We start from the raw sequence: 12,280 nt of genomic DNA on the forward strand, positions 1-12,280 counted from the left end.
TTGGAAACAAATATCTTTGGTGCAGAACTCAGACACATGGATTCCCAGCTCTCTGTAATATTTAACTCCTCAGGACAGTTATGGGCCAGACAATAACAGCTTGGATACCCTCAGTTTCTGTGAGTTAGCTAGCTTCTCTGCATCACTTAAATCTTAGTGACTTAGACTCACAATAAGCAGTGATCAGATGACCTAATGAAACTCATGAAAACTTGAGAGATGGACAAAGGTCTAGCCTGGAGGACACCTCTAAATAGTTTGTAGGAGCTGATCCATAACAGAACATTTAGAAATAGCAAAACAAAATAACAGCAGCACAGAGTCGCAGGGAAGCCTACTGAAATACGAATGTAAGCAGCTGATTACTCATTGCTAAAACTATGGTTTATCTGACTGCAGTAGCTCTCATACCTTTGAAGCTAGGAAGTCCCCTGAATTTCTAGGGTGCTCAAGTGAAAGCAGCAGGTACCAGGTACCTCAGCAGAAAGCTGCTCCCAGTATGCTTACAGACAGAAATGCTCAGCCAAGCTGGGTGGACTCGAAATTTGCTTGACTAAAGGGACAACAAGCAAAAAGACAAGCAGAAAGTAGCGTTAGATAATAAAATCAGAATTTTTGGTAGCAATCAGACAACATCATATTTTCTAGCACAGAGGTATAACATGAGGGAATTCCAGCCTCATGCTGGTAAGAGTTGGAGTTTATACAATATGACTAAAAATTTCATTTACCATTTGTACTGGCTTCTCTTCCTTATGGTTTCTGAGCACTGTGGGATGATCCAAATATTTTTGCCACTGCTAGAAATACTTCTCACAGTCCAGAAATGAAAAAGAGAAGGAGAGGGGAAAGAACAAGATTAAGGTCCAAGTTATTTCTACATTATTAATAAGTGATTAAGTTACATATAGTCCTTTCCAAAGCTTTCAAGCTTTGTAGATGTATATGTTGGAAAGGGAAAAACAAAAGTAGGAATACCAAGAACTATCTAACCAGTAAGGACTAGTTGCACATGTAATTTGTTTGCTCGATTTGTCCAGACTACACAGTAGTAGAGATGCACATTCTTTGAAAAAAGTAGGGCTATTACATTATGCCTGCGAGACAAAAGCAAAATAGAGAACAGGAGATACACACATTATTGCCTGTGAGCCCAGAAACAAGTTCTGGTGATGATTTAATATTTTAAAGTCAGGGAAAATAATTCGTTTCAGTCACACCTTGAATTTCAATAAAGAGCTCCCCCCCCCCCCCTTCTAGCTTAATTGAACAATGTATAATTTTTATTTTGTTTAATAAAAGCTAGAAAATTTTAAATGACACAAAATTTCTTTGAAGTTTCTTTCTTAAAAATCACACATACAAACGCTCATCATCTGTGTTGATGGTATCTTTGTCCCTTTATTTACCACCCAGCCCTAGCATTCTTTCTGGGTGGGAAAAGTGCAAGGAAAAGAGTCATGGGCAAACTGAAGTGACAAGCAAGCTAGAAAAACAGAGCAAAGAAAATTAAAAGGGCGTGCTTGCTCTGCCAACTATGCTGCAGGATACCACGGATATCATAGCTGCATTGACTTAGTCCTACAGTTTTAATTGGTCGTTACAGAGGAAATCTGACATATATTAAAGAGAACCCCCCCAGCTCAGAAATGCTGGAACAAGTTAACATGTTACAATCCTACTGACACCACCAGCATCATGCCCAGGGAGAAACTGGTGTCATCTTTTGTTTTGTCAAACAGAATTCATTCCTTCAGTCCTGAATTCTCTTTCAGATGTTAACGTGTCTAGATGGCATAAACACGGCAATGCTGGAGACTGCCATACAACGGAGGCAGGCTTACCTACTACAGGTCCTCAATGTCTGGGGTGCAGCCTAATCTAAAGGGTATAGGGAGTAGGGCTAGGATATGTATGTTGTGGCAACGTACATACATGTATGATATGGCAATCTGGAATGGTCTCGTGGATATTTACTCAGAGAAAGCACGGTGCCACATCTCTCTGATTATTTCTATGCATCTTTTTCCTTGCCTTTAAAAATAAGCAAAATATCCCATCTCTAAAAATACCAACTACTCAAAAATATACAGTTCCTTAGGGAAATGAGGTTACAACACAATTGCGTTGTACGAATATTTGCCTGTCATCTGTTTGCTCTTTCCCCCCAAGTTTTAACTCCGTGTTACAGAAGGGCAGAGGTCTGAATGAGTGTCCAGTTCAAGTCCTGTGCAAAACGTGGACAGCCCATGACCGCGCATGCAGCGGCGCTGCCCTGGCTGTGCACACAGCCTCTCCTGCCAGGCACTGGAGGCACGAAGGACAGGGAGGGCTGGTGGTGGTGGGGAGCTGGACAGCAGACAATGAGGCTGAAGAGACAGAAATCCATAGGAAATGAGGCCTCTTTAGTTTGGCTGACTGTGGGTCAACTTGTTAACTGATTTATACCATTTTTCCCTCTCAGTTCTTGAGTTCTGCTGAAAATTATTTTTCTGCCAATGATGCTTTCCAGGAAAAGACTGCAGCACTCACTTCAAAACTGACAGTATCATTTATATGCTGAACAAGGGGGCACAGCAAACAAGCTTTTTCTTATGTTTTGCTTTAACCTTGCTGATGCCTTTTCAGTGAACTATGAGCCAAATCCTTCATTTCGCTGATTTAACAAGTATGTAGATACTGACATCCCCAATCCCACTTTTCCAGGTCAAGATCATGTTTCCTTAGAGACCAACTGAGCCTGCAGACCTCCAAGTCTATTTTCTCATAAGTGCTGGTCCCATGGGTTTTAGTGGGAGAGCATGTGTGGGTTGGGGGTTCGGTACCTACCTGTGTATGGTACACAGTTATATTTAATTCTGAGATGCAACTACCGTTGATGGTTATAACCCTCTCCCACAGAAAGCAATATTAAGTACAAGCCCTATTCCTATGGACTCACTTCAAGTGTGGTTAATCAAATGAATTCATATGCTGTAGGTTTCAGTACTCCTCAGAGTAACAAAAATCCAGTGACACCAACAAATTGTGATTAAAAATGCAGGAAACCTCATCAGGGAATGATTGCAGCTTTCCTACTTTCTTTTGATTAATATGTAATTCTGGTACAGACAGAAACAAGGGTGCAGTTGAGGCTGAAAACCCCATTTGTTCTAATGAAAGTATTTTGCTCACTAACACTGTTACTACTCTGAATAGGAAAGGAACGGTGAACTCCACTAATTTAAAGAAACCTCAGCTTTTTAGGAAACCAAATCCATACTTAGGGTCCTAGGCAACAAACATCAGTTACCTGATGTACCCCAGGACAGAAACACACATTGATGGTTACAGACAGTAATATCATCTCACAGTTTGTCTGGATGAAAATTTTTAAGTTTGTATCGTTGATGTGCAGATCACTGCAATCTAAATACATACAAACCTGGGAAATCTAGTCCAGACAAAGAGAAGCACCTTTCCACCTGGGAGGAAATAATAAATGCTGTCACTCACCCGGCAGGTGTGTGGGGTGAGAAGGGTGGTTGGGATACACGTGGTGCAGACAGCAGTCAGGAGTATGGCTTCTGGGGAGCCAGCTGTGCACCCTCCCTGGCGGTGGTAACTTGCTGGGAGCCCATGGTCCACCTCTGTGCTCTGCTGCTTATGGCACCTCAGAAAGGGAGAAGGGACTTCAGTGCATCCATTCATGTTTCTCACAACATCTTTAAATTTTTGCTTTGGCTGTAATGAAAATCATTCATTTAGAGTAACAATGCCTCCAGCCCAGTGACTGCCATCCTGCATCTAAAACTACAGTTTTAGAAAGATCATCTCAAATCTAAAGTCTGAGTTAGCTGCGATAGCAGAGAGACAATTTCTGCCATTGCTTGCTCAAACAACTAGGCAGAGTTACACTTACTGAAGGCAAACTGGCTGACGTAGTTTCTGACACAACTGGAAGTTTCTTTGCTTTCTCCTTGTTTCAAAACCAACTGAGATCAATAAATCCTTTCTATCCTCTAGCAAGGAAAAAACCACAATGAGCTGCTGTAGCTTGGGAAAATATAAACTTTGAGGACCTACTTCTGATACCATTTCAGAATTGCTTTAATGGTTTGCCTGCTGTCCTCATTGTAATGGTTTGTAACACTGTCCAGGAAAAATATACTGCAGCAGTGTACTTATTCGTGATGAAAATTCCACATGAGTAACACTCAGGAATATTAGAAACAGCCCATATGTATATGCACATATAGTTCAAGTTACAACTTTTTAAAAACAAAATCATAAAAAAACCCTGTCTTGAGCCTCATAGGCATAGCAATGCCACCAGACTAGAAGTGTATAATTTAGCATATTTAAATGTATCTTTATAAATATTCATCTGAATAATTTTATCTGCCTCAAGAATGTAAAAATTATTCGAACAATAGCTCTTTGGCCTTGAGGTAGACTTCAACAGTTAAAAAAAGGCCAGAATCAAAAAAACCCCACAACACCAACAATAACAAAAATATTTATTTTTTCTGCTGAAGCCATTACCCAACTTCCCAGAACTAATCCTGAACTCTGCTTACTGCTAGGACTGTGCTGTAAGTACGGCAAAGGGCAGACGAGAGCACCAGACAACATAAACTGAAACATTGACTTCAGTGTAATGGGAGAACCGAGCCCTGCCAGACCCTGGCGAGCCTGAACTGGTGCAGCTTTTACCGGCAGGTCACCAGGGAAGGCTCAGCTGTGGGTACTGCCCAGGCAGAGCCCAGGGTGCCCAGCACCCCAGTGCTGCCGTGCTGCCGTCAGCCTGGGAGGGGGAAATAGCGCAGTGATTGCGCTGTGTGACTTACAGAAAGAGCAGGCTCTGCTTTGGGAAGGGACAGATCCTCCGGACCCACGGAGCACTGTGGGAACCGCTCTGCCACTTTTATGCACGCTAAGCAGGCCCGTTCCCCCACACAGACCCAAGCTCTTCCATGAACGCTGTATAAATAAGGTTATAAAGCTACTAATGTTCTTTAACCATGAAGAGATAATACCAACCATGAAACCTGAGGGGCTTTTTCTTGTCTCCTGCACATATGAAAGATGGCATTAAAAGAGATTAGTTTAAACCACTTGCAATTTCCTTTATGCAATAAAAGATTTTCTTTGCTTGGAATTTTCCTATTTATGGTGTGTATTTGGACGCAGTCTAACATAATACTTCCCTCAGTACCCTGGCTTTTAATGATGCTAGCAGTATTTGAGCCATTCATCAAACATGACAATTGAAACAGCTAGGAGTTAATGGGAGCATGAGCAGTTTGACAAACAAAGTCTATTTGACAAGGCTGAGGTCAGGACCAAAAGAACTGCTCTTGGTTAAACAAACAGAAAAGCAACAAAGTAAAAGCAAAATCTTTGTAGCCATTTATCAGCTTTAAAAGCCGTTTTGTTATAAGAAACATAAAGTGAAGCTGCACACAGAGATGGAAATTAAATGGGGTTGGAAGAATTCATTTGGCTTCTTTTTTAGGTGCAATTAAAAAGCCCAGTTAAAACTGAAGAATTACATCCATAAAACTGACACACAACTACATAATAGCTAAACCTACACTTTAGAGCTACCTGCTTCTGAAATGACATTATTTAAAGAACCCAGCCTTTTCCAATATAAGAGACTGATTCAGGTGGCATTGAAAGAACAATATGACAAGAGACAATTTTCCTTACATCTCTGAAGCAGGAGAGCACCATGAAGGCGTGCTCAGGACCCACAGCTGAGAATCCATCCATTGCTGCTTCAATAACAAATGTACCTGATATTAATCTGTGCAGGGGGCCTTCCAGGAGAGTCTTTGCAAAGCATCAGGGTTTTGTGTTTAGGCACAATATTACCTGTAGGAAATTCCTGGATGTCAAATGAATCCTGGAAGCTAATAATTAGTGTGCCCACTAACTTCACCCCTTCACTTGGTTCACAGACCATCTTTTTTTTTTTTTTTTTTTTTTTATTTGGGGAGATTAGTTTGGGCTCATCTTTTCTTCTTCTCTCTGTCCTAGCCCCTGGAGAGTCTACGAAAGGTAGAAGCACTGAATCCATTCTTGTGCTCCCTGAGTAAAGTGGCTTTTAGAGCATGCAGCACACATATTAAAATAAATGATAATGTCTCTACCCTTTTAAGTGCATATAAGCATGCAAAATCAAATCTATACTATCTTGGGTTTGGCCTTGCATTTTATATACCAAAGACAGTCTCCATGCGTTACAGTGCTGAGTTCAAGGGGAACAAGACTGACTTTCCCATGATTCAGCTTTTCTGCTGTTTAAATTTGGGAGTGATAATATTCTCATGACTAGATAAGACAATACAGATTTAGGCACTCACAAATTCTTGGGTATTATATCTGTGCAGAGTACTTTTTAACCATATGCCTACCATCACCTTCTGTAACTGTTGATATAACTGTCCAGAAACCACCACTACCATTAGGGAACTTCCATCAGAAGAAAGTAATCTGGCAAAACTCAGTAAGCTTTTGCAGTCCTAAAGTTTCAGGAAAGGCCTTTATGGCTTTTGGGCTGGACCTGTTGCCAGATGAAAAATCCCTTTTCTTTTGAGACTTCTCCATCCTTCCTATTGCTTTCATGCTTTTACAGCTATTGGCAGTTTAGAGACAATAAAGAAAAAAGGCATGTATCAAGGCACAAAGACAGTGGAATTACTAAGAATAGTCATAAACTTACAGATTAATTTTGTGCATCTTATGTGTTTCTCTAATAACTTTTCATTTTTTCTTTCATAAAGAAATTTGTACAACTAATATATTTAAAAACTCCTATTACTGTTGGAAAGTCATGAAAGACTTCTTTTCCTGGAAGTGATTGATTATAGTCTGGACAAATGAAATAATTTTCCCTCTTCTCTTCTCATTATGCTTTGAGCAAAATACCCATTACAGGAGCACTGTGCAGCCATTTAGAGCTAGGAAATGTATTCCATTTAGTCTGTCAAAACCAGTTTAACTGCTGTCTTAACTCTGCCTCTTTTCCAAACCTCCTTTTCAAGACTACACTAATATAACCTAATTTTGACAGAGCATTCTGGACACTGGGCTGCTCTGACTCGAGCTCTTTTCCATCTGGAATGGGCTTTTCATCTGCTTAATCCCAGGGCTTTCTGGTTAGTTTTGTGTAGTTGTTTTGTAATATACAACCTACAGTGGTCTTATAAAATAATTTATAGCACTCATTTGGACCCCTTTTTGGAACTTTCTGCTGGGGGGGTGGGGTGGAGGGTGGGGGAAGAGAATTAAAAATCAGCCAAACAGAGCTCAATCCTAGTTTTACTTTTCAATAAAAATGTTTTTACCCAAAATACTGGCATGGATGTCTGAAGATTGCACCCTCCTTTCCAATGTCAACAACACAAATGCCTTTTCTAATGAACATAATATTACTTTGTGTCATGGTTACATTGTGTCTGAGTTTTTCCCTGTGTTCAAAAGCATATAAAAATACATTTAAAATGTTCAAAGTGACAAACATTTAATGATATGATTTTATCTAACATTCAGTAAAGCAGGATCCTGCAACCAAGCATAAGAAGAGTGATGCTAATTTTAAGATGAAAGTTCTAAGTACATGCAAAGTATACACAAATTACATTAATAACATATTGTTTTACTCATGTAGTCACAGAATAGCCAGGTCAGAATTCAAAGATTCAGGAGATCCTTTACAGTCTCATATCTCTTGTAATAAAATAGAAATAAAATGAAAATCCGCAAAGGTGGGTTTGTTACCTACTTAAGTATTAGTTGTTTGTTGGGGTTTTTCTAAACGCTTCTATGATCAGTGGTGTGCTAAACTGCTTAAGGAAATCAAGCCCATTCATGCTTTTACCCTTTTCTTAATCAAATTGAGTTGGTGCTGAGAGATTTTCACTGCAACAATAGCAAGTTTTCTCTTCGGTCTAGTCCTGGTGAGGTAGAGGTTTGGATAAAGATTCTACTTTAAACTTTGCAATATTATTGCAATAAAACAATAATAACAAAGTCATTATTATTATTTTTATTATCATCATCATCAATAGTAGTATTGCACTGACAGCCTACAAAAATCCTTCCCAGAATTCATCTTCACACCTTCTCCATAGCTGGTCTCCAAGAAAGACCGCTGAAGAAAAAGAGAAAAAGCAGTACACGAGGCACAGGGAGTAAGAGGGACAGGAGGACAGAGCAGTTTAAGAGTGGTTTAGGTGAGCTTTGCTTTGGCTAACTCCAGGGTAAGACTGTCAGGTGCTAATGACCAGGCTTTAATTATTCCCCAAACCAAGATATAAGAAAAGATAGATACTACAAAATATGAAGTGCATCTTCCTGGTTCTCAGGAAGCAGTATTCCAATTTTTGTTGTATTTTACTTTAATAGTAATCCTTCAGTACGCACCAAACACACTTATTTGCTATATCTATAATTGAGTTAGTGCATTACTAAAAAACACTACTTTTGTGTCACATCAGGTTATGCTGACTAATAAATCTTGTCTTTGGAAAAAGCAAATCTTTTCTTTTGGAAAAGCAAATACTGAAGGGAGCATTAGAAAACATCCAGAAAAAAGAAGCTGCTGGAAGTTTATTGCCCCTAATCCTGTTAATAAAATAGGGTACTGGGCTCATTCTTCTGCAAATTTTTCTTACAAGGAAGAGCAGTGGAGAGAGGGGAGAAAGTGACCTTCTGATCCAGAGGAAGGCCCTAGCAAACATGTGTTCCTCCAAAGCATTTGACTGTTAGTATTAATGGGGATATCCTTCAGAGAATGACACAGATGTAAGACTTGGGGCGTGCTGCACCATAAGCTCTGCCTTCAACTTTATGCAATTGAAATAGCAAATTTTTACCTACAACCCAGTAAATGGCTGTAAAAACTGCAAGGCAGGAAGAAATCAAGTCCTGATATCGTAAACAGAAAAAAAGTACACTTCAAACCAACAAATAATGAGGATTTAATCTTACATATTGCTTGCCTGTTCAATAAGAAATTCGGAATATAATCTGTATTCATAAAGAAATCAGATAGCTACTGTCCAGGTCTGTGTACGTTATCCATATATGAGAGAGAGATTGTGTATACCACACACATAGGCTACAAATATATTTTGCAAACTATTTGCAGGCTGGTCCTCAATCTTCTGCCATATATGAAAGTTACATGCCTGTTAACTCAATGGCTAAAGCTGTATTGGAAGAGAAAATATCAGGTTTTCTATCAGCATTTACATGCCTTGGCCATGTAAGTTCACCACTGTACTAGAGCTGAAAGAAATACCAGTACAAGAGTGTTCTATGTCAGATCTCAAACCACTAATACAAAAGGGTGTAATTTATCAGATCCAAAGGAAAACACTATCTGACAGTGTCCAAAGTACTACTATTCATTACATATCTAAAGACTGCTGATCAATAGACAGCACTATGCTCTTTTGTTCAATAGGTTCAAGCTTAACTGATTTTCATGGCTTCTTGAATGCTTTTATGACTAACAAGGCATGATCCACAAAGTGCTTTGTCACCGATGTACACATAATCTAATAAAGTGACAGTAATAAATCACAAGTATCATTAATAAATCACCAACAAACAAAGCAGCACGCTGGAAGCAGTGTGGAAAACACACAGATATTCCTCCAACTACTTTGATGAGTAAATGGCTTAAACACACAGTATTAGTTAAGAGCTGCAAGTTCAATTCATAGTAAATATATACATTTGAGCTGTTGGAGATTTTCTATTGTAGTTGGCAAACACTCCTATGTTTCTTCAGGGCGGGTTCATAGAGGAAAAGAAAAAGATAAAAGGAGAAAAGGTAAAAAAAAAAAAGGAGAGAAAACAAAACTCAAATTGAACAAACAAATGCTTGGAATGCAAGAATATAATGCAGTTTGGTGATGTTTACATGCCATTAAAGTCACATTTTATGCCTATTTACCTTATCATTTTGTACCTCATAAATGCCTACAGTAGCTAAACCTGTTAGTGGTGCCACTTCAAAGAGCAGTGCCCCTAGGAACAAGATCTTTGAGGTTTAGTCTGGCCACAGTGTGGTTAAGGTTATCACGATGTCTCTTTAAATCTAGAATCTAGTTGGCATAAGTCCATGAAAAGCACACATACCTTCAAGTATGAAATTCAGGATTCATTTACTTACCCTTCAGGTGTGGATTTAATGAAAGCTGGGCATTTAACATGGTAACAAGCTTCCGCAGACTTCACAGAGAAATCTAGCTCCAAGATACATACAGCAGAAGCAAAGCAGTCATTTTGAACTCATCATCACTACCAAAAATGCATACACTTAACAAGTATTTACTTGAGGTGGAATCCTAGAAATACAAATTTGTAGCTGTCACACAAGTTAGCTGGTTGGGGTTAATGCTAGAACTCAGCAGCACTTTCTTCTATAGTGAATGGAAAGCCAAATTACTTAGCTTTGGACCATCTTGAATTAAACCCAGAAGGCTAAGCTGTTTCTTTCTCTTTTAGTTCCTAAATTTAACATAGAAGTGGTAAAATTACAAGAGGAAGTCAGCTTCCCTGGAATTTTTGCCCTGACCAAAAACTTCTGTAAATACCACAAAAAAGCTTTTTACTACAGTATTTGCAATTCAATATTCTAAGGCTTTGCTTGTTCTGATAAAAGGGTCATCTGAATTCTTGAACAGGAATGTGAATCAAATTCCAATTAAAATCTGTAGGTGCTTTTCAATCACTTCTCTGGTGACCCTTGAGCAAATAAATGTTTGTGTCAGTGGCTTGAGGCAAAATACATAATTAGAGCCAATACTAAAACCGTCTTTCCTCTCACTCAACCTCAGAAACAAAGTCTGATTCAATACTAATAGCCATGGAAAAGAAATAAATAAGGTGGTGGCTAATACCAGAGTGAGTAAGGCCTTTCCCTCTGAAGACTAGAGGAGGGCCAGACCAGGTCTGTTGCAGTGAAGGGTACAGGTATTATGGATGGTTATTTGCAGGCAAAACTCCTGGACTCTGAAGTCAACCATTCCCTTTTCATCTATTATTATACACAAATCCTTAATAAATGCTCAGTATTTTCCCTTTAGGGTGGTCAGGAAAACTGGCGAGGCAGGGCGCAGGAGCTGAGGTAGGTGGGGAAGCCACCGAGCTGCGCGTGGGAGATGTGCACCGCTGGCACACCAGTACGCCCCGCTGCCCCCGCACAGCCGCCAGCCTTTCTGTGGCAGCCTCAAACAGCAGCCGCCACATCCAAATGGTGAGATCTGGGAGCTTTAAATGGTTGTCTGTGGAGCTCTCTTTAGAACAGCAGAATGCTGACAGCAGTGGGAGAGGGGCTTACCCCTCCTGGGAAAACGCTGCGGGTGAAACGTGGGACGTGGGGCCAGGGCAGCAGCTCCCACAGCCATGAGTTAGACCTTGTTACCTCTGTGTTTGTTTAAGGAGAGCAAAACACTTTTGCTAAATTTAACATGCTTCTACATACTATGAATTTTACCAAAAGAAATTATTGGACAAAAATGAACTACTTCTTGAGAGAAAAAATAAGTAATATGAAAAAGAACAAAGACATGCCATTCAAAAAGAAAAAAAGAGAGAGACATTAAGGAAGTTAGTGTCAATAAAACAAACCTGAGGTTTAAAGCCATGAAGCGTGACCATCACTCTCTCCTCTTCTTCAGCATGTGATTTTATTTTTGATCCAGAGGTCACTGCTTACTTTAAACATGACTCTGCCTCTTGGGCAGAGGTGGCCTTGTGGGGGCAGATACTCAGCTGAATCACAGATAGATACACTTGAAAGAGGGTATTTATAAAACTGCTAAAATGTCTAAACACTTTTGAAGGTAGAGTTAGGTTGCCTGCTGACATTTGGTCTGCATGAACTTCCCATACAATCATTTGTTTTAAAGTGTTGTCCTTCATTAGTTTAATTATTCACTTCAGCCACAGAATTACTGCCTGTTTTAATGCTTTTTTTCATATCTGCGTAACAGCAAAGAGCCCTCAAAACCTTACCACTTGCCTTCTCAGGACAAACCCCTCCACAAATGCTTCTGATTGCAGTTAAGTTTGCTAATGTTCATCTCTTCTTTTTCCTACCCTCATATGCTTGTCCCTTTCCCTTTAACAAAGGTTTAAAATAGAAGATGCCTTTGCTCTCCCCACTCTAAGACAGCCCTTCCCAACACCTTCCAGGCAGGCACAATATACAAAAAGAAACTTTTTCCTCCTGTGCAAAAGACACTGTAGGAACAAGATCTAATATAAGCAATACCAT

The 12,280-nt window shown here is 39.6% G+C and overlaps 1 long non-coding RNA gene across 2 annotated transcripts in view; it reads right to left on the reverse strand.

Moving 5' to 3' along the window:
• The window catches only part of LOC119156124, a 60,039-nt gene extending 48,662 nt beyond the window's left edge, over window positions 1–11,377 (reverse strand). For both annotated transcript variants that reach the window (XR_005106979.1, XR_005106978.1), the window contains exons 1-4: window positions 10,172–11,377; window positions 3,496–3,723; window positions 732–809; window positions 412–553 (exon numbers count right to left, since the gene is read on the reverse strand). This is a non-coding gene — a long non-coding RNA (uncharacterized LOC119156124). The remainder of the gene's footprint in view (window positions 1–411; window positions 554–731; window positions 810–3,495; window positions 3,724–10,171) is intronic.
• Window positions 11,378–12,280: the final 903 nt, after the last annotated feature.

The sequence above is a fragment of the Falco rusticolus genome, chromosome 12, assembly GCF_015220075.1.
Source record: "Falco rusticolus isolate bFalRus1 chromosome 12, bFalRus1.pri, whole genome shotgun sequence".
In the NCBI taxonomy this organism is placed as follows: domain Eukaryota; kingdom Metazoa; phylum Chordata; class Aves; order Falconiformes; family Falconidae; genus Falco; species Falco rusticolus.